The 23325-nt window shown below is 35.3% G+C and overlaps 1 protein-coding gene and 1 non-coding gene across 8 annotated transcripts in view; one reads left to right on the top strand and one right to left on the bottom strand.

Moving 5' to 3' along the window:
* LOC127063248 (mannosyl-oligosaccharide alpha-1,2-mannosidase IA-like) overlaps positions 1-23325 on the bottom strand; it is a 205951-nt gene that overhangs the window by 167534 nt on the left and 15092 nt on the right. The window lies entirely within an intron of this gene.
* Positions 10493-10563, top strand: Trnag-gcc (transfer RNA glycine (anticodon GCC)). Its single transcript has one exon. It is a non-coding gene; the product is annotated as a tRNA-Gly (tRNA).

Here is a 23325-nt window from a genome sequence, read left to right as displayed (position 1 = left end):
CTATCGATGTTTTAAGTACTTCCTCCTCTACCGGATCCCTCTTTAAAGAGAGGGCAACGGTACACTGGTAATGCGATCAGGACTCTCGAAAGAATCCAATGATCGGATCCAAACGAGAGTATCGTTGAGTGTCGATGAATTCTCTCTTAGCAGTCCTTCAATCCTTTTATCCTATTTTATTCCGATACTCTTTTTTTATTTACCTTAAGCATTAAATATAATTACTATGAACTCGCAAACGTAATAACAGTGTAATACAAAGAATAATTCGTAATAAAAACAATAATAATAAATAAGAATAAATAGAATGACAAAATAAAAGTTCTACCAGTTCTATCAATTTTTACCAATTACAATTGGAACGTTAGAGTTAAAGTGAAAAAAAAAAGTGATCATAAGACGAATCCTCTTAAAATGATTCTACGTTCGAAGAATCTAACATTCGAGGAAATAATAAGAAAAAATTGCGTCGACGTATAAATTGAACGACACGAATCTTCACTTCGAGAAAAACTATTTCTTTCAAGAGATCCTTATTTGCTAATTATCACTAAATCAAGGTGAGAAGAATAAAAAAATAATAGTAACTATATAATAATAATAATAATAATAATAATAATAATAATAATAATAATAATAATAATAATAATAATAATAATAATAATTTTAATAAAAGTTTCTCTCTTTTTTCTAACTTTAAAGAAATACTTTGTATGGGAAAAAGACAGAAAAAGAAAGAAGAAGAAGAAGAAGAAACAGTACTTCCTTTATAAAATTTGGGCAAAGAGAAAATTTGGAAATTACGAGCTTCGAATGAGGTTAATAATCCGGCTCTTGCGTTTTCAAGCTTTCCCAGCTTTCCCACACTTTGGCGTATCGTAGAAACGCGATTTTCTAGGACGTTGCTGCGGTGTTGCTAGTGCGCTACCCACGGAAGTTTATTGGCATCCGCACTCTGCATATCAACGTAACTTGGCGTTGCCTGCAGCTGCGAAATGGCATAAAGGGTGCTGGGATTGGGCTCTGGCCCTTGCAAACAAACCGTGAGCGGAATTTTCAAGGCTGAAAACTCGCTCCTGTTCCTCCTCCTTCTTCTTCTTCTTTTTTTTCTTTTTTCATTTGTCTTGATTTTTTATTCTTCTGTTACTTTCCTCTTTTTTTTTTTTTTTTCTTAACGAATAAAGACCTCGTGGAGAATAATTCCTAACTATTAAAGAAACAATTTGGACTAAACGATTAGACGATTAGAAAGATGTTTAATTCGACATCTATATTCTAAGCGATATCCTATCTCATCATTCTCATTCGATCATTTATTTTCTAAACTTTAACTTAAGCAAACCACGAGGACCACAAGACGTAATTGGAAAATGGTGAGCTCTTATATTCTATAGCAACAGGAATTGTTAGACCATTATAGCGAGAAGTTGACGTAACCATCGGCAATGGTTAAATTGAAAGCTCATGGGATTCGATCCAGTCGTCGAGGACTTCTCCATCGTTCTCCTTCGTTCACCACATAGCACGTATTCTACATGCTTGTGACTACAGAGAAACTTCAACGTACGCTTGGCAATCATAATAAACATGTCGGACTCTCGAAAGACAATAATAAATGTCGGAGGAGCGTGCACGCGCGAACGACATAGGCTCATCCTAAATCACGAAGGGCGATACATCACGTTGACCTCCAGTTGTCCTCTTTGTCATCATCGTTGAAAACTTCCCAATCATCATTTTTACGGCTCGAACAAAAAACGGCTCCTCTTACTTCTTTCTCTATTCCTTTCCTTTTCTATTTTTCTCATTTTCTCTCTCTCTCTCTCTCTCTCTCTCTCTCTCTCTCTCTCTCTCTCTCTCTCTCTCTCTCTCTCTCTCTCGTTCTCTGTTTTTTTCCTCTTTGCGATAATCCAACAGACTTTTCCTCTGATAAGCGTGACAAATCAACATAGAAATTTTCATCGTACGTTTCACCGAATATCTTTCTATCTCATCGTCGGATATTTATGAAGAGCACGTAGACATCTGGCTGGCTCATTCGTATGACCAATCGATCTTGAAAACGAAGCCCCAAGCGTACGGCACGAGAACTCATCAGTCAAGAAAACAGAATTTCGTATTCCCAAATGGAAAAGGAGGAAAATCGAGAGAGAGAGAGAGAGAGAGAGAGAGAGAGAGAGAGAGAGAGAGAGAGAGAGAGAGAGAGGTAGATAGAGAAAGAGGGAGGTAGTTAGTTGATCTCCTGGATACTCCATTAAAAGCATGGACAAACTTATGCTCGATTCGAAATTGAATTTCAATTTCTGAGAACCAGCAGAGGTAGTCGTTCAACTTGGAATAGAGATCCCTTCCGTGAATTTATTTCCATTTCTCTCTTCTATCGAGTTGACTCGAGTCGAGCTTGCGGCATAACTTAAAAGGCAGTCTCGTTTAACGGTTCATTAGTTTCGCCATTTCCTCGGACTGCAAATTATGCAAAGAGGACAGCCTTTTCTATCTCCACTCTCTTTCTCTCTTTCTCTCTCTCTCTCTCTCCCTCTCTCTCTATATATATATCTATCTCTATCTCTATCTTTATCTCTATATCTCTCTCTCTTTTCTGTTCCACTAGCATCTTATCTCGATCTTCCGGTTGTGGTTGCCGATGAACACGTTTCGTACCGCGAAACATTCGGCTATCTCGCCATGAGGATCTTCAGCGATCGAGAGACGTGGAATTCAACGTGGAGGAAGCAGAGAATTCTCGAAAAGCACGTGACCATGCCAGGAATACTGGTGGTTAACCGAGTTCTCTCTTATAACTTCTACCATCTATCTCATATTTTGCATACTAACCATACGATCGAGCAATCGAACCAACCGATTATTCCAATATCGTCTGGTTATCTTTACTTTTCTCACGTCCTCGATATTAATACCTACAAGTCTGGTTTATACGCGTTCCTAATGAGATTATCAAAAATTCAGCAAGGCAATGTTCAATTAAAATTCAGGATACCGATACGATAACTGAGAGAAAGTTATATTGATCCAATATGTATATATATATATATGTGTGTGTGTGTGTGTGTGTATAGGAGAAGTCAAAGTTATCAAAAGTTACTTTTTCATATACCAATCTTCGGATTCCCTTTAATGTTTTTCATCAATTTTGATATCTCTAGACTTCGTAACTGTGGTAAAGGGAAACAGTACCGAAAGACACTCGTATCGACTAGACAACGACAATTTAGCAAAAGCAGCTCCTGTCCAATGGTAAAGCCGCGAACTTTCACGGAAGTGAACCTGCCACCCCTGTACATGTTCGCCGCCAGCAGAAAGGGACGATATCTTTATTCATCGCTTTTGTTCCGGCCGCTGCGTAATTTGCATGGAATCTATATGTATGAGTAGAAAGATATAGTGTGCGTGTGTAAGTATGTGTGCGTATATATATATATATATATATATATATATATATATATATATATATACGGATACGATAGCTACGACGATAGTGATGGAATGGAGAAAGGATGGAGCAAAGAGGGAGGCAAGGGGTGGGATGGCAAAGAGAAGGTGGAGGTATAAGAGTAGGGGTTGATTCTTGTTAAAAAAAATATATATATGACGCTACGAAGATTTTAGTTCCCGAACTTTCCTTTTTTTCTCTCTTTTACTTTTTTTTTCTTCCTTCTTTTTCTTTTTTTATTTCCTTACGGCTTCTCGGATTTAATGAGTTTTTACCGATTTCCTTTTTTTTTTCTCTTTATTTTCTCTTTCTTTCTTTTTTCTTTCTTTCTTTCTTTCTTTTTTCTACCCCCTTCCCTCGAATTTTTTCATTTCTCTGCGTAGAAATTTCAACGCGAACTGGCCGAGAGAAAGACTAGAAAAAAGAAAAGGAAAGAAGATAAAAGAGAAGGAAGAATGACCTCGCGATTTTACACTCTACTTAAATATATTCTCAGAATTATAGTGAGAAATTATGTAATTGCGAGATTACCTTTTCCATATTACTTAACGCTTAACATATTAATTAAATATGAAATATTTAGTAATGTAAGTATGTCTTACATGTACAGAGCGAGTAAATTATCATTTCAGATATCTTTGTTATTTTTACTTTCAAAGAAACAAATGCTCAGAACAAAGTTACGCTATTTCAAGGAGTATGGAATAAGTTAATTGTGTCTATAAAATCCTACCCATTCTTTTCTGTCCTTAATATCTAAACGTCAAACAAAAAGAGCAAGAGAAAGAAAAGTAAAAGAAACAGAAAAAAAAGAAGAGAAAAAAAAGAAAAGAAAAGAAAAAGATAATAATAAAGGAATTTTATCTCTACCATGACATCGTTCACTTTCGATATAAAACGTCGCCGGCAATGTTTGCACCTTCGGGAAATCAATGTCCTCCATCTTCGCGTATCTTCGAACTTTCAAATACTTTTACAGAACTTTTTACTTGTCGTAGAAGCAAAAATACCATTGGGAAGAAAAAAGGAAAGAGAGAGAGAGAGAGAGAGAAAGAAAGGTTTTCATCTTATACGATACTCCAAAACGTATCTAAACATTGATAATATCATAAAAACAAATCCAATTAAAAATTTGCCCAAGATAATCCCATCTAAGTAAATAAGTACTAACGTAAAAATAATGTTTATCCTGTTATCTCGTCGTTAAACCGTCATCGTAAATGCGTTCGTTCGTTTCCTTATTTCTCATTGACCCAGACCAGTAAAAAAAAAACAGAAAAAATCTTTTAATTCAACAAAATCTCCACCTGGTCTTATATCTAAACGTTCACCTGGCAAAGACAGAGGGATTCTATGGTGGACGTGCCGAGTGGAGAAAAGAGGGGAGACGCTTGAGAGATATTAATCTCGTCGTCCTCGGATATGCGACGTTTTCACTTTGATTCCAGGGAACGTTGTCTCTGATTCTTTTATTACGCGGAGACGGCAGCAACTCCCGGTTCGCATAACGTGCCTAGATTAAATTTGTGGCCTCCCGTTTCTCCTCTCTATCTCTCTATCTTTCACTCTTTCTCTCTCTCTCTCTCTCTTTCTCTTTCTCTTTCTCTCTGACTTCGCGCAGACATCGAAACGAAACCAGCTCGTTCCAACATCACCTCCCTCCCCCTCCTCTCCCCTCCTCTCCTCTCCTCTCCTCTCCTCTCCTCTCCTCTCCTCTCCTCTCCTCTCCTCTCCTCTCCCGATTCTTTTCCACAAAAGAAATACTCGTTCGCTCTCACCAAAACTTTTCATCTACTTTTCTCCCAATCTCGTTTATTTTCTGAATGCAATAATAATCACGTGACTTCGAAAAAGGATTCTGAATATCGATAACCGAATTTGAAAGTTACAAAGGATTTGAAATCAAAAGTGATTATATCTATTGTTAAATCCAGTAAAAATTTCGACGTTAATACCCGACGTCCGAAAAAAAAAGGAAAAAAAAAAAAAAAGAAAAGATTTCTATAGCCCACTCCTTTCGATCAAATCTCGTTTATTTTATTTTATTTTATTTTATTTTATTTTTCTTTTATTTCTTTTCTCTTTTTTTCTTAATGCGATATTAATCATGTGACTATCAAAAAGAAAAAAGAAAGAAAACGAAAAAAGAAAAGATATTAATATCGATAACAGGATACGAAACTTTTACAAAGGGAAAATCAAAAATGATTATATCCCTTTGTTAAGCCCGGTAAAAAATTTCAACGTTCAAAAGATTTTATCCTCCTCCTTTTTCTCCGCGCTTTTCATACGATCTCGTTTATTTTTCTTAATGCGATAATGATCGCGCGATTCCGAAAAAAAAGAAGGAAAAAGACGAGAGAGAGAGAGAGAGAGAGAGAGAGAGAGAGAGAGAGAGAAAGATAGATGAAAAAAAAAGGATACTAATATCGATAACAGGATTTGAATATTACGAAGAGAAATAAAATGTTATTATCCTTTGCCAAATCCAGTACAAATTCCAATGATAAAACCATTCTATAAGATTGTACATGATCCGACTTGTGTGGATGTGTGTGTGTATATATATATATATATATATATATATATATATCAATGAGTATCGTACAACTGTAAATCCAGGAAAAGCCGCTGTTAATCCTTTTCTACGAACCGACAAAAGCACGTGGTACTTGGTCGATAAAGGGCATAAAGAGAGAGAGAAAGAGAGAGAGAGAGAGAGAAAATCTTTTTCCGAAGCTGCGGCTAAAGCGGACAAAAGTTTTTCCGATGCACCGGTAATGAAAGTTTAAAGGAGAACCAACTTGACCGCCCGTGGCAAATTGTCCGTGAAAAGATCGCTATCGGAACGTACCTATATTTAAACATGGTAGGTGCATCTTGTCTCCGGGCAAAATATTCAGAGAGAATCTCAAGAGTATCGAAAAATTCTTTTCCTCAAAGCAAATTCTCAGCTGTTCTTTCAAAGAGAGAGAAAGAGAGAGAAAAAGAGAGAAATAGAAAAGAAAAAGGAAATATTAAACAGTACGTTGTAAAACGATATTATTATTACTATTACTACTACTACTACTACTACTACTACTATTATTATTATTATTATTATTCTTTTTATTATTATCAGTATTAGTAATAATATTATTCGATAGTCACGTTTATTCGATCGAATCTATAGAAAATATTTTCATTTTTCTATTTACTATGATGCATCTTTAATCTCGTTCTTTCATCGAAGGATCAAAGAAAAAAAAGAGTTTTTACTAGTATTCGTCGAATCGGCCTAATCGTGAAGGACAGTCTTAAAAGATTCAAAAGGCTAATAGCGTCTGATGACATTTTGAAAGATAGATAGATATACATATATATATAGAAAAAGAAAGAGAGAGACAGAAAAAAAATAGAAAGAGGCAGAGTGAGAGAGAAAGAGAAAGAAAGAGATTCCATAGGGATTATCGATCTCTGCATTCGGAATCATGAAAGATCTAATCCGTGACTCTGGGACGACTGCTCTCTTGTCAACGACGTTCGTGACATACGGATAAAAGTATTTCGGTATCGAACGGAGCATTGGAACAATCAAAATAAAAAATAATTTTATGAAATCTCTCAACAAAGATGGAGAATATTAAATCAATTTATTATTTATTTCTGATGAGTTACGTACGTTCATCTCATTAGTTATGTGAACGTTCGATTTATAAATAATCGAACTAATGACGAACGAGATACTTCTTTCTGTTATTTATTTTTTTATTTTTTTTGAAACAGCGAAAGATAGATAGAATAAAGAATTTTGAGATTCTCTGAATCGAATATAAACGATTGAGCTTAGAGAACAGATCAAGAAAAGGAGAGAGAGAAAGAGAGAGAGAGAGAAGTTGCAACGAAGAGGAGGAGTAAGTTAAGTCAGTTAATATGCGAGAACGGCCATGTAAAACGTCAATCCAAGGAACGTTTGGTAATACTCAGGCTCGAGTCTGCCGTCAATCATCGTAAGCCTCTTTTCGAAGGCTTAAGATCGTCATCGTCGATTCCAAGATGGAAGAAGAAAAAGTAAAAAGGAAGAAGGAAAAAAAGAATAATAGGAATAAGTAGAAAAGAAGGGAAAAAGGATGAAGAATCAGAAAGAGGGAGATGGGTGAGGGAAGGGTGGAGAGGAGGGAGCGTAAATGTTTTGGAGACAGTTTTGGAAGCGATGGTAAAGCCTCTTTGTGTGTTGGACTGGTCAAACAACCTTCGATACTACTTCCCTCATGGCAAAAGGATCTTTCTTCAAGGATTATCGATCGTCTAACGGATTCGAGAAGGACATTTAAGTAGTAGTGTCCTCTTTTTAAATTGCTCTGAGCTATTTCACCGTTTAACAATAAAATGTATTAGGAAAAAAAAAGAAAAGAAAGAGAGAAAGAAAAATATCATGATTAATTATTTCGCTATAGTTTGATAAAAAGTAAGTAAGTAAGTAAGTAAGTAAAGTAAGTAAGTAAGTAGGTAAGTAATCTGTGTGTGCTTATCGAATGAATTCGAGATTTTTATATTCCTTCCTTTTCTCTCTCTCTTTTTTTCTTTTCTTCCTTTTTTACTTTCCTATTAAGAAATTGCATTGACGCGAATCATTAATCACATTCCTGTCCTCCAGCTAGAAGATAAATCATACCGGTTTGCTCGAATAGAAGTGTGTCCTTTCTTTCCCGTCTTTATCGATCTTAAATCAACCCGGTAAGTTATACGAGATGTCATCGATTACTATCGATAACGTCCGAGAATGAAAAAAGATCGGCTTATTATAGTTCTCCACTCTCCCTTTAATTTTTCGCTACCCATAATAATAATAATAAAAAAAAAAAATAAATAAATAAATAAAAGAAAAGAAAAAAGAAAATATACATGTAGATGACACAACTAGATATAAAAACGTCTACTTTAAATCAATGATCAAATCGTTAAGTTACGCGAGATGTCATCGATTACTTTCGATAATGTCCGAGAATGAAAGAAAATCAGATTATTAACTTCCTACATTAATTTAATTTTAATTTACTCTTAATGATAATAAAGAAATAAAAAATATATATATATATATACAGACAAATAGATGAATGGATAATCCAACTGCACAAAGATTATAATAAATACTTCTTTTCTCCTACTTCATTTATTTTTCTTTTAAATCAAAGATATATTCCCTTTTTCAAAATCCCTTCGCTCCGGTCGTCCATTCCTATTTATAATATTCCTGATTTCTCCTTGTATCACGGAAACTTTGAGAAACGAACGGTGTTGATACGAGATCAGAGATAACGAGCGTTTACGCCCGAAGTGGATTCGAAGTTTGGCACAAAGCGAGTGGCTTTCGTTTTAACCCCTTGACCTGGAGTACCTCAGCAATCCTACCCTCGGAACACTCGTTCCGTTCCACGAGCTCGTCCGGACTCATTCCCTTCCCGTTCATCTCTACTCCCTCTCTAACCCCACTTCCTATACCCCTGAACAACCTCAACATCGAAGTACCAACCGTTCGTTGCACATTGTCCTAACACAAACTTGCGGCTTGTAATTAGAGTAACAATGCAAGGCACTCCTTGTAACCGCAAACTCTGCCGTCGGCGTGTTATGCAATTATTATAACTCAGGTGAACGTAGGGGCTTTAAAACGATTGAAACTGTACATCCCTATATAAATATATATATATATATGTGTGTGTGTCTGTGTCTGTGTGTACGTGCGTGCATGTGTATTATATATATATATATATATATATATATATATATAAATTCGCACATGGGATCCAGATACACATCCCCTCCACTCAACCTTTCAGTTATGGCTTCCGTTTTCCCATCAACCTGATATTGCTACGTGGTCGAAAGTTTTCAAGCGGTTGCCTCTGCATTCACCAAAACTAGAGTTATTACCCAGAGTGTTTTTTTCTCTTCTTTTTCTTTTCTTTCTTTTTTTTTTTTTTTATTTTTTATCCCACCCATCAACCTTCCATCCCACCAAACAACATTTTCAAGGAAGTCTTTTTGTTTCCTCGAATTCTTTTATCATTTCGTTCGTGAAACATTAACGTTTCATTATCATTAAGAAATTGTTTATAGATCGGTTAAATCGATCGAATAAAGTGATATTTTAATAAGTTTTATTAACTTGTCGATACGATTCGCATAACATTTGAACGTGAGTTGTAAATAATTAGAAAAATTCTAGGAATAATACCTTTCAAGATACAAGCAATAATGCGAATTATTTGGGAAACATGATGTGTTAAGTCAATCGTAAATATTTGTGAACGTCGCTAAATCGTTTGTAGAAAATTTGTTTCGAAGAAAAGAGTTTTGCTTAATTAAGAATGATTATTCGTGCAAACCATGTAATGTTACAAATAGCACTGACAATGAGTATTACAGCGAAGTGAATAGAAACAATTATGCAAAACAAAAATCACGTGTTTTCTTCTCGTAAAAAATGTAAACAATTTTAAGCAAAATATATATAGCTGAATATCCCCCGAGACACGTGTTGCATTTACTATACATAAACAAATAGATGTCCGAAAGTACGCTAAAGTATATATACAGTATATGAAATTTAAATATATAATTCAATATTACTTATTCGTGATATCTATTGGTTGTGAAATTTTTTTTTTTTTAAGTATTTTTTCATAAATTTAAAAATATTTTTTAATTATTTTTCCTTAAAATATTCCTTCGAAAATCGTTTTTATATGAAGACGTCACAGTTACGAGAATTTAACGATTTTTGATTTTTTTCCAATATTATGCAAATATTTTGAAAATTGATACTTCAAATTTGGGTAAATTAATTCGTGCTTTTTAATGAATCAAATCGTTGACGATTTTACAATTATACATATATATATAAATGTTGTATATATGTACGTATATAAAAGAGAATTATTTGTTCTAGAAATGTCTATGTAATTTGATATAAATTTTACAACGTTTTAAAGTAAAACAAGTAGAATTTAGATCGCAATGTGCGGTGGAAAGTTAAATGAATATAACAACATTCCACAAGCATCGGTGGTTCAGTGGTAGAATGCTCGCCTGCCACGCGGGCGGCCCGGGTTCGATTCCCGGCCGATGCAACCCTTATTTTTTTAATTTTATTTTTATTTAAAACAAATTCTTAACATATTTAACCACGTTCAAAATCAAAATCTATTTTTATCTTCTTCTTATATTCATATTATATATTCATACTTATAATACTCATATCTGACTAATACGTACTCGATTCCCAATAAAGATTTATCCCAGATACGTACTTTACAATTATGTTTTAAAATATTATTTTATTTTTATTACAAACACATTCCACAGAGGAAAAAAAGAAAAGTAATTCTACAAACTTTTACAATTTTTTTATCCCAGACATATTTCTTGTTTTATAATATATATATAGAAAAAAAAAAAAAAAAAAGAAAAAAAAATCGACGATTATAAACTATTCGAAAATTGTATGTTTGCGAGAACATCATATTACGTTGGGACAAATCGATCAATAACGAACGGTGGTCCGTGTGCAATCAAGGAAACAGAAAATCGTATTATATCAAAATATGATTTTCATTCTGCTCGAGTTCGTTAGTTCGGCGCACGAATACCAGAACTATAAATTTTGTGAAGGAGCTAATGAGGGTCCATTGTTTCAACTTTCACCGAGTAATCTCTCTCGGTCCAGAATTCGAACAGTAGCGATGGAATTATGGAATTATCAAAAGCAAGTTTTACGGTGAAACAAGTTTTTCTCGAGTAGAATTATATATGAGAAAAAAATTACTATGTCATTAAAAAAAAAAAAAAAGAAAAAAGAAAAAAGAAAAAAATGGATGGAAAAATCAAAAGCAAAAAGAAAAAAGAGAAAGAGAAAAAGAAAGAATAAGACAAAAAAGAGAAAATTGGAGAAAGAATTTTCGTGATCATTGTCACGGCGTTCGTATAAAGTTCATTTAAAGTACATTGGAAGTTTTCATAACCGGCTATAAAATTCAATGGAGCTTTTGAGAGTCTTAGTCGAAAACACCATGGAGTCTGCTAGATTTTGACTTTTCAAACTAACAGGCTTTCTCTCTCTCTCTCTCTCTCTCTCTCTCTCTCTCTCTCTCTCTCCCTCTCTCTCTCTCCCTCTCTCTCCCTTTTACTCCCTCTTTACTATCACTTTTACCACCTCTAGCTAGACATTTACACTAGGAGCTGACGGCATCTTTAATGATAACAAGATTCTCTCCGCAATAGGATGTTACGTTCACTACCGTTGGAATCCAATTGCTAAAAAGAACCTCGTGGATTCCACAAGTGGGACATTACGGTAGATTGGGTACCGTTTAATGTGATTCTTTCATATTCCATGCCCAATCAAGTTTTCTCGTTCGCATGTAACGAAACCGATTTCATCTTTCCTCTTTTTTTTTCCTTTTCTTTTTTTGCTTCCTTATTGAAAATTATCTTCTATCAGAGTAAGTAGAATACATCCTCTCGTTCAGATTATTTTCAATGTCCATCGTAATGAAGATAAATCAAATCTCCAAAGGAAAAAAATAAATAAATAAATAAATAAATGTTTAAAGAAAAGAAAATAGAAAAAAAACAAGAGAAACAATAATGGTATTTATCGAAAAAAAAAAGTGTGAAAAATTAGAAAGATCGATAAAGAAATAAAAAGTAATCTGTGCACAGTATTATCCGATAGACGTGATCAATATTGTCAAATAGATATAACTGGAAAATATATAGATACCCAGCCTATCCATGATCCGACTAGCGCTTAATTACGAAACTAAACGCCACACCATACCAAGCCGGTGGTACGCGCATGTTAACGAGCTAGAAACGAGTAGGAGTTAACGACGGTAGATAGTGTCGGCATGTAAACGGACTTATCGATATCTTCCGACTTCTAACGATCGATCGATGATCATCTCAACACCAAAAGCCGAGAACTCCAAGTAAGAGGCTAATCCAGCTACCATCTATTAGCCAATTAAACTGACGCTTTCGCTATTGGACTTTGAACTCGGGGATCGGATCAGATCGTTTGCAAATTCCTCGACTGACTTCTCTTAAGCATTCAAAGTGTTAAGATGAAAGTACCCGAAGTTCTATCTCTGTGTTAACATAAAAAAAAAACTCAACGACCCTTGCTAAAAAGAAATTTGTTAACCAACGAGAAATTGCTGGCTACGTGAAATAGGAAATCGATAATCCTAATGATCGATCAATTAAGATCCCATCACCAATTACCAAACGGTGCACGAACTTTAATCGCGATGGGAAAAAGCAAGACTTTTTGTTAAGCTCAGAAAGAATCGAAGGTCATGTCTGGTAGACTCGTCTACTTGTATCGATATCGACCATTTTCATGCACGATCGACTACGACGAATGGAATAGAACTTCATTCGTTGAATAAGAAGAGAGAGAGAGAGAGAGAACCGATTGATCGATCAAAGAGGATACCAATCGACGTGAAAGACCATTGCTTAACATTAAAGCGTTTAACGAGATAGCTCATCGTGTTGTGAAATGATTTATTTAACAAACATTTTAATATCAACGACGACCGATATACATGATCGCTCATCGTGAACTTTATCTATTCAATTTCTAAATATCTTCGTCGGAGAAAAAAAATTCCTTAGCTTATTGAGACAGGCTAGTCACGAAAAAAAGAATTTTCTTACATACATGAACATTAATAAAATTAATAGAGTTATGCAAGGAGGATACTAGTTAACGAATCTTAAAATTAATTTCATCGAAGATTGCTCGTTACATCGAGCTGCAACGTATCAAGGAAATGTTGCAAGTCGATATGAAAGACGAAGGTAAAATAATGATTTTCGTACATAGAGAGACTCGAGTTGAAAATTGTCGAAGAGAGTCTTCTCTTGAAGAAAGGAGTCATGGAAATGGAATTCCAAGAGCGAAGTTCGAGCTTCATTTGCCGGCTAATCGTGGGATTATGTTTTACGACAGCGTCAGGCTGCTGCCGGTACCGTCTCTAATTCGCAGCCTCCACGCTTTGAAAGTGGGACTCACGTTGTCGTTTTGCTGACGACAGTTTTGCCGTCTATAATCTCAATCGTCGTTTTGTACCAAGATTAGTAATGGTAGTAATGGTGTACTGGTAGTGGTAGTAGTGGAAGTAATAGTACAGTAGTAGTAGTAGTAGTAGTAGTACTATAGTGATAGTGCAATAGTGTAGTAAGAGTGTAATAGTACCGATTTCAGTGAAACCGGTCCTTTTATCAATTATTCGAACTGTGAATGATTTACATGGGGTTTTCCTTTTGGTCCACCATTTTTCTTCGTACTTCGAATAGATCCTTGTGAAAAAAGAAAATTCTCCAAGACGATTTCCGTTTGAATTTAAAGAGAAATCGAAGAGGATCGTATAAAAAAAAAAAAAAAGACAAGAAAGAAAGAAAGAAAGAAGATATCTTTCCTCCGACTTCCTCTTCTTTTCTTTTCTCTTCTTTTCTTCTCTTTACTTTTCTTTTCTTTTCTAACCAAAAGGACGAGCAAGACGAGTTTCCTCTTATTTGCCTTCGACCAATAAACGAAAAGAAACGATTTTGTTCCTATACGTACGACCTTTCTCTCTCTCTCTCTCTCTCTCTCTCTCTCTCTCTCTCTTTCTCCAGTGAATGCATTCGCAAAGGTAGGTTCCATTTTATTTTCAATGTCGTAGGGCCTTAAAGAGGTACGTCAAAAAGAAGAGACGAAGAGAGATGGTGAGAGTTTACCATCTAAAGATTCGAACACAGATTGATAACCCAGGGAACGCGAAATGCGTATGTATATCCTCCTCTGAAAAATTGGATTTGCAAAAAGATGACTTTTCGATCGCGTAATATAAACCCTTTTGGAATGATCGAGCAACGATATATATATATATATATATATATATATATATATATATACCTACTACTTATTACAAACTACTCCGCTCCCTTTCTTCTACCTTTGGAAAGTACTATAATTATCAGCATATTACGAAGTTGCAAGATCTTCCGATGTTTAACTTTCGAATGGGACGTCCATAAACGAAACTGGCCCCCATGGGATGATCACGAAAGAGAATCCATATGCGGTCGACGCCTTATCGCAACATAATATCGTAACTATAAACCGCTTATTACGATGATGAAGTCTTACGATTTTAATAACTCGCACGGTAAGCGTGCAATAAGATCAAGAAGCAATGGAATAAAGCTCTCTCTCTCTCTCTCTCTCTCTCTCTCTCTCTTTGATTTGCTCGTTAAATCAAGACCGTCCATTTTGCTTGCCCGCCCAAAGACATCAAATAGTGAAATTCGTATGACGTCAAGAGCTCTTGAAGAATTGCACCGTGAAATCACGATATGTAGATGTGTATGTAAATTCACACAGAAACATACACATGCAGATCTCTCGTTTTCTTAGCCAACCAATATCGAGTTTCACATTACGTGTATGTACGTAGAAATTATGCAATCACGTTGAAGGTGATTCTGCGATTAAATGAGTGGAAAACATCTTGGTGGATAAAAGAGAAAGAAGAAATAATAAGTTTCATAGGAGTATACCGGTTGAATAATGCCAATCTTTATTCCTTGTTAAGGTGATCAATAATTCTACGATCTTATGGTATCTTATTATGGAATGAACATAGTTGACATTACTTATTTCATTGGCTTGATTGAACAATGAATATAATTATCTACTATATGTCCTAATATTATAATGATGACAATTATGTCTTATAAATGTCATTACTATATGCCTAATACGAACTAACGTTACCATCGTAAAAAAAAATATATATATATTTCTTTTTTTTTTTATATTATTTCATTCATCATATAAACACGAATGATGACGATATTTGCGTATTGCATTTCAAAGACGACATACTCGTGTCTGAACGTAGCAATTGCTGGCTCCATTATTACAGTGCAACGTTATTATGTATGGGATGGATCGGAGCAAGGTTCAAAGCAAAGTCCGAAAGGCAACACAACCGTCTCGAATCAATAAAGTCAAGATCCCAGACGTTCTTTCGTACGGAATCGTGCGCGTAAAGAATTCATTTTCGATGGAACACTTTGTCATTCTCTTCCGTGATATGTATCAACGTTGTCGACTTTTAAAGATCTTCATTCAGAGAAACCATAATGTCAATATCTGATATAATTGGTAATTGATCATATAAAAAAAAAAATTTGTCAACTTGGAAAATTAATATCTCTGAACGAATGAAATGAAATGAAATAAATTATTACAAGTACGTATGGGAAAAAATTGATTTAATGAATTTTTTAATTAATAATGAATTCGAGGATCGTAGCGAACTTTACGGTTTTAAACTAGAAAAGAAAAAAAAACAAACAAAATGTCGATACGATCGCAAAGTACTTTCCTATAGTTTCTCTTATAGAAGAGAGAACGATGAGACGAATTCGAAGATACGAATCTGTAGTCTTTGGTATCCGACAAATGTAATTTTCGAGTAAAAACGTGACTTAGTACTTTTTATCGAGAGATCCCACCCTCCAAACGCTGATTCGTTCCTACAGCTGTGCCGAAATTCCTACCGAGTCCGAATAGTCTGGGATCGTCGTTGTAGTGTAGTAGTCCTGGTTATAACAAAAACTTTTGCAAAATTCTTCGCTTAACTTCGGCTCCTTCTAAACTCTTTCGAGCCTGTCTTATTACGAGGATAATAACATATGAGAGTTCTTTATCATGTCAAATTTTAAAGAAAATCAACAAGTAGAATAAATTTTATTCGCGATGGATAAGAATGTGAAATGAAATAAAAATTAATTGCCGAGAAAGAAAGAGAGAGAGAGAGAGAGAGAGAGAGAAAATCTTTCGGGATAATTAAATGACTTTAACTTTATCGTCGAAATAATCAACTCTTGTGATTTGTGGAATTACGGAAGAACGAAGGCGTACGTAAGAATTGAGGACGAACGAAACGAGTCCGACGACACCGCGTAAGAAGCGTAACAATGTGGTCGAGTATTCCTTGTCCGATTAAAAGAGACCAAGGGCAGTTGTAACGGCCAGATAATTATCTTAGTTTCAGGTTTAATAGACGCTCGGTATTTCGGATTGGGCCCTAATGACGGCGTTTACCGAATTTATATCGCCGTGCCGACGTACTGGGCTCAAATTGCCCGCTTGGAATGATCCCAAAAGGGTCGTCGTCGTTCCACTTGACCAGTTCATACCAGGCCCATTGGTTTTCTCTTAGAGTAATCAAGAGAGATATTGTCCACGTCCAATGAGCAAGACCCAAAATGAACCAAGGAGTCAAAGTAACACGTGCTCCGAAACGCACAAACTTGAAGGACCTGACAATGGCAAAGCAGTCGGTCGAGTTGTTTCAACCTTCGGACGAGAAAGACATTTATTATCGTCAGCTCGGTGACGCAGAAAGAAATATAAAAAAGTAAATCCAAGAAAGAAAAAAACAAAAAAGAGGAAAGAAAAAGAAGAAGAGAGAATCGTCCTGCCAACCGATAAATATGCCGCTTCTATCCCTACCATCGGAATCATTCGGCCCTACTTTACTACGCTGTTGTTGATCCTGTTCGATGGCATGTGTCTGTAGCTAGGACAAGACGTAAACGGGGGAAAAAGCGACGGAGAACAAAGGGTACGAGCGAAAGTTCCTGTTTGTGTCGACGAGAAAAAGTTCATCTGGCTGGTTGGCTGGCTGGTTGACCGGTTGGTTGACTGGTTGGTTGGAGTCGTCGTGTTTATAGGTAGGAGATAAAGTAACCGAAGAGAAAGAGAAAGAGAAAGAGAAAAAGAAAGAGAAAGAGAAAAGGAAGGAGAGAAAGAAAGAAAGAAATACAAAAAGAAAGAAAGAAAGAGAGACACTTGTCATTGGAATTTTAATAGTACTACTCTTCGCGTAGGGCAGAGTACTTCGTGTCGCAACAGCGAGAGACTCGCAAACCTTCAAGGGTATTAAACGCCTAAATCACATGAATGACGATTATAAAGGTAACGATGAAGACAGGACACGGTCAAGGACCCAGTATGTATTTTTATTGCGGGCCAATCTTTGGACTCTCTACCTGAATAAAAAGTATCGGCTATTAACATCGGCCTACCGCATTGACTGCACCCTGAGGACTCTCTCTCTCTCTCTCTCTCTTTCTTTCTATCTCTCTCTTACTCTTTCTTTTAGTCCCTTTTCCTCACGGAGAACATATCGATTCGATCGGAAGAGCGAGTAATCGACGAGATAATAAAGGATAGAAAAGGTTTGTATAGTTGGCCAAGGAAAATTTACAATGAAGTACGATGGGTAGTTAAAGTCGAATGATGAAGGATATCGATACCTATTCGATACAACTTCGTCACGGTAAGAAAATCAAAAGGAATGACCCATTCGGAATGATATTACACGTTAACGCGTGCTGAATGGTTAAGTATAAATTTCTCAGTCAACGATTCGACGTGTAGGTAACTGTTTGTTGAGAGCCAGACTACGTACCACGAAGAAAGATGCTCGTGGAATGCAAAACGGATGCTTCAAATTCCACGAACGTATGCCGATTCTACGGCCCCGTGGAACGAATTAGAGAATGTCTGATGAAACGAAAAAAAGTACTTGGCTTAAAATAAACGAGATTGCTCGCTTAGTTTAGAAAGAAATGAATATACAAATAAATCTAAACAATTTCTCATTCGATTTTTCGTCTATTCGTATAATTATATAACGAAAATTAATATTAAATTAAAATATGTCATTATAATAATCGTTAAGTAATAATAAAATATGTAAATTAAGTATTATACGACAATATATTTTAATCGATAAAATTGTAATTATGAACGATCATTAAATAACATAATAATAAATAACATTAAGTTAACTATCATAATTATCGTGCAACATATACACTTTCATATACACGTACAATAATATTTAATAATCATTGACAATTAACAATGACACGTAACTGTATCATCCAGAACAGTGATCAATGGTCACGTTGTCGTCTAAAATAATTATAATTGTAATAAAAAATAGATATCGTTTATTTAATAATTATCTATGTTAAACTTAATTAACTTAATTAAAATAATATATTGATATTAATAGGGATTAAGTATGAATTATCATAAATTGGTCATCATTGTGATGCATAGGAACAAGAAAAGCTAATCTATAAAAAGATATGAATCGGTGCCAAAATGATCAGAAATAGTATCAGAAAAGATAGAGAGAAAGAGAGAGAGAGAGACAGAGAGAGAGAGAGATGAAAAAAGTCGATGAAGGTATGAGCTAGGAGACAATGAACGGTGCCACATTAATATTCGTGGCATGTGCTGGCCAAGCTCTAGCTCTATCTCACGTACACACATACACACATCCACCAATACAAACTCAACGCAGAGACAGATTTGTTTTCCCTCTCTTTCTATCAGTCCCTACGTTAGCCCGAGGCATCTCGTGCACTATATCGAGATCGCAACAGCTTCGTTAATTACTAGATCTTTCGTATAGGTACTCGGTTCGATCAACTTTTCTTTCTAAAATAAAAGCAACACCGAGCCAACACAATTTACCCTAAATCGTTCACTCGCAACGACGATCAAGATCGTACGATCATTCGACGATCAATTATAAAATTTTCTTTAAAAGCTACATAACATATTCATGTTTGTACTCAATGTCTAACTCAAAAATCCGTTCGATGATCCAAGATATATGTTCCGAGAAAGGATTCTTCAAAGCTTACATATCAAGATCGTTCCAAAAGAGTTGGAAGTAGAGACAGACGGAAAAAGAGACAGAGAGAGAAAGAGAGGAAGAGAAAGAGAGAAAGCAAAGAACAGAGAGAAAGGGTACATCATTATCCCAAAGCAAACAGGCAAGGAAGGCTAGTGTGTAGTCTGACTTTTGGTTTGAACCGACGGTACACATGGTGGATCTTATAAAAGAGAGAAGTACCGTTGGTATAAAGCACTCACTACTGAAGCATGTTCACTCCAGAGAAAACAACGACGGTTCTAAAGACTGTTCATTAGTATCTAAGGACATATAGAATCTCGGAATGTCGGTATAGGGATAGTGAAAGAAAGAAAGAGAGAAAGAGAGAAAGAGAAAGAAAGAAAAAGAGACCAAGAGACAGAGAGAGAAAGAGAGAGAAAAGGAGAGAGAAGGGAAAGGGATACACCGCTAGCCTCTCGAGGCTCCTTTCGCGTGTCTCCCTTTTTTAGTCGCGTCGTCGGTCCTTCTGCTCCTCATCCGACGACACCTGTTCGATTCAAGGGAACCTTTTCTCCTCGCCTCGATGCGAGAAGAAACCTGTTCGATCGCTATAGTTAGCACGTTCGTTGACGAGAGTGTCTTTAGAATGTCAAAGAGATATAAAGGGGATTGACCTTGCCGCAAGAATTTTTTGTTTCTTTTTCCTTTCCTTTTCTTTCCTACCTCTCCTTCTTTTTCTTTCTTTTTTTTTTTTTAATTTCATCAATCGGCACAAAAAAGCAGAACATTCGAACGTATCCCGTGGTTTGTTATAGACGTATAATTTGTACGAAGAGACATTTTAAGAGAAAGAGAGAAGGAAAAAGGGAGAGCAAAGAAATAAGAAAATCATCGGTTTTCTTATGCAAAGAAGAGAACAAGCAATAAGCATGAAGTAAAATAACTGAGAAGAGAGACTTCCAAGATTAAGCCATTTTTTCGCTACGTGACTTCCGAGCATCAAGTTCGAGGAAGGAATGCCTTGGGAAAGCTTCTTCTCGCGAGGCTTATCAAGAGACTCTCTCTCTCTCTCTTTCTCTATTTATCTATCTATCTATCTATCTATCTATCTATCTATCTTTCTCAGACGGTCTAACCCGATTACGAAAAGGATTTAGCAAATCATTCCTTTGAGAGTTGCAATCTTCTTGCTAAAGAGGACTCCTCGTCATCCTATCTTTCAAAGGATAACGATGACCTTCAGTCGATTTACTTGATTTTCATTATTATACATTGTATTTATTCACTCGAACGTTCTCACTGATTCATCTGCAGCTGGATAGAAAAAAAAGAAGAAGAAAAAAGAAAAAAAAATAGAAAAGAAGGAAAAGAAAAAGCATTTTTCTTGTTAAATAAAGAACGAACACGAACGACAAGGATCAGTGGGATCGAACGTTATAAAAAAAAAAGAAAAAAATAATAATGAAGATAGACAAAATTTTTCTTTTTCCGAATTAAAAGTTAACAAACGTGATATCGTTGAAAGTCGATTTCACCTGATAAAAGTGTCAAAGTTAGTGGTTTTAACCGCGTTCGATCCCAAAGGGCTCACCGATTTTGGACAGTCCAGTCTGTCTGGCTACGTGATGGAATGTTCTCCTTACCACGAACGAAACTGCTTGGTCCCGTCAGTCAGTCAGTCAGTCAGTCAGTCAGTCAGTCAGTCAGTCAGTCAGTCGGGACAGTGATTCGGCAGGGAGCACTTACTTCGCTCTTTATAGCTTCCGAATCGGTACCATTAGGCTTATACCATCGGATAGGCATCTTGTAATTTCTTGTATTCCCGAAGCCGATCGACATTGAAGAACGGCGTCGACATACTTCTACCGTGTACTTTTTCCTAAGATACGACACGATGTTCCAAGCAGGTAAAATATTTTCAACTGAGAGAGAAAGAGAGAGACCTACGAATAGAAAGGACGGAACGACTTGGGTAAAAGGATTAATAAGGGACTCTGTAAAAAAAAAGAAAAAGAAAACATTCGTCCTAAATCTTCCTATGGTTAGGGATTTTAATATAAATACGACTAACCTGATCTAACGATAAAAAATTATAAAACTCTAACGGACGATTCTAAACGATCAATATGATCATTTAGAATAAATCTTGATACGTATTATAAAAATATATAATCGCAATCTTGAACTTTTTGATTCCGTGACAAAAACCATATAAGATTTTCCTATGATTATGATCTTCATTTTATACGATTAACCTGATGTAAGATATTATTACAGGGTATATGAAAAAAAATGATGTTTCGCAGCTAACTCTTTTAATAAAAATATTTTTTATAATATTGAAAAATATTGTCTAGAGTTAATGTAATTACAAATGACAAACTTCTAGTGGACTTTGGGCTTTTAATAAAATCGAGAAAAATCAACTCGATGAAAGAAACGAGATCCGTATAATTTCTTCTTCGCAATCTGCAAGAACCTTTACTCCCTCTTTTTCTCTCACTATTTCTCTGGCGATGGTTCAACACCGGAATGAAATGCAAATTTAAACGCGTTTTCGTAAATCCATCGACCTCCGGACCGCGGAAGTTGAGTGTAATAGAGACCTCGATTTCCTGCTCGAACAAACTTTCCTTTCCAACGTTGCGGAAATTATTCGGCGCATCGTGTATATATATATATATATATATATATATATATATATATATTCTACAGTTTATCGTTTTCACGCTTTCGAACAAAAGAGAAAGAAAAAAGAAAAAAAAGAAAAAGAAAAGAAAAGCTTGGTTACCGTGAACCAAAAAAAGATTACTCAAAGCGTCACATACGAGAGATAACGTTTAAAAAACATTTTAAAGTTGTTCTTTCTTGTCAAGCACGATCTGAGATTGGAGATCCGAGATTTGAGATCGAAATCGAGATCGTTTAGAAGAAAAGCGTCCTTACGGCGTAACGTAACGTTCTGACGTTGTTATTCGATTGAGCAATTCCGTTTGCGGATCGTGCTGGCTTATAAAGGCGAACATTTCAACGAGCTATTATGTTGCTTTGAAAGGACCTTTGTGTAACTCGATCGTATTGGTGGATCGTAATCTTGTGATATTAAACGGATTACGAAATGTGAGTTTTAGTAAAAAAAAGAAATATTAATAATTAAATTGAAACCAATCTGTTATTGGGAAATTCCTTTTTCGATTATTTGATGGAAGAAATAAACATTTTACGAGGGGTATAAACTTTGATATAACTCTGATTGTATTAAAACCGTAATCTTGTGGTATTAAAGAGAATAAAAAAGGTGAGCTTTGTAATAAATTTGAAAAGTAATTAATAATTAATTGAAATTAATTCCTCTTGTAAACGAAAATATGAACATTCCAACGAGCCATTATATCGCTTCGAAAAGAATTTTGCGTAACTCTATTCTATTAAGAATAAACGGATTAAAAATTAAACAGATCGAAAAAGAACTTCAATAATAGTGAAAGAAAAAAAAACGAATAATCAATCCATCGAATTTACTTGAAACTTTATCAAAATATCAAAAATCATTTCAATCGTATTATTATTATTATTATTATTATAAATCTTGTACACTATCCAAATTTACTAAAAAATTTGTAATCGTTCTAATCGTACAATTATCTTTTTCTTTTAACTAATTCGTCTCGACAAATTCTTATTCGACGATAGATATGATCGAATAAAATTTGACAATTTGTTCAAGAACACAATCGATAGTTTCTAAAGAAGAAGATTGAAATATATATCTAACAGAGATTAGATCGATTCCTAAGAGAAATTCGTAGATCGTTAGTTTTACGAAGTACAAATGCTAAACACATCTAAGAGAATCGATTTCTCCAAGACGAGAGAACCAGTTTCAGAGCAACGATCTGACCTCGTCGATAGTCAGCGAGAGTTCGACTCGAGAGCGAAAGTGCCCGACAAAATTTCCGGCACTTAAGTATCGAAGAACTCGTAGTATATATATATATGTACATACATATACACTTACCACGGATCATCATGAGTTTAGATACACACGAACGATAAACTATCCTTTGAAAGTAAATTTAAGCGATCGAATTTATCCAAATAGAACACTAGAGATATATAAATAAACGTTTA

This window comes from Vespula vulgaris, chromosome 4 (assembly GCF_905475345.1).
Source record: "Vespula vulgaris chromosome 4, iyVesVulg1.1, whole genome shotgun sequence".
In the NCBI taxonomy this organism is placed as follows: Eukaryota; Metazoa; Arthropoda; class Insecta; order Hymenoptera; family Vespidae; genus Vespula; species Vespula vulgaris.
Note: the sequence above shows the minus strand (reverse complement) of the source record. Positions and strands in the feature narration are given on the sequence as shown.